This window comes from Perognathus longimembris, chromosome 16 (genome assembly GCF_023159225.1).
Source record: "Perognathus longimembris pacificus isolate PPM17 chromosome 16, ASM2315922v1, whole genome shotgun sequence".
NCBI lineage: Eukaryota > Metazoa > Chordata > Mammalia > Rodentia > Heteromyidae > Perognathus > Perognathus longimembris.
Genome location: NC_063176.1, coordinates 3,546,130 through 3,546,862, shown reverse-complemented (window position 1 = coordinate 3,546,862; position 733 = coordinate 3,546,130).

The following is a 733-nucleotide window of genomic DNA, read 5'->3' as shown; positions in this document are numbered from 1 at the left end:
GCACTACATCCTTGTAGATATCCATTCCCCGCTTGTTACTTGTTAGAGTGGTTTGGGAGGGCCATTTCACTGCATAACTCAAGTGGGCCTCCAGCGCTAGCTTCAGCCTCCTGATGTGTACCGCCATGTCTGGTGTAGTTACTTTAGCTATAAATTCCCAAATTACTTAGTATTTGCTTCAAAATGGAGTGTAAAATAATATATACAGTGAATTAAATTTGGCATACTACAAAACAAAAAGACTAGAGGGGCTAAGATCAAGAGATAGAGTCCTTGCCAGCAAGTCCAGGACCCTGGGTAGGAGGCATAGCTCAAGTGGTAGAGCTCCTGCCTAGCATGCAGACATCCCTGAGTTCAAATACCAGTATCTCACACACACACAAGGCCAAAATGCAAGATCCTTTGTTCTAACCCCACTACTTCAAAAAGGAAAATGGCTGGGAATGTGGCTTAGCAGTAGAGCGCTTACCTAGCATGCATGAAGCCCTGGGTTCCATTCGAACTCAGCACCGCATACACAGAAAAAAGCCAGAAGTGGCGCTGTGGCTCAAGTGGGCGAGTGCCAGCCTTGAGCAAAAAGAAGCCAGGGACAGTGAGTACCCAGACCCTGAGTTCAAGCCCCAGGACTGACAGAAAAAACCTGAAGCAAATTAATAAAGTGCCTTTACATTAAAAATGTAGCTGGACACTGACACTGAAAATCGCAGCTTCTCAGGAGCTGTTTAAGGCCAGA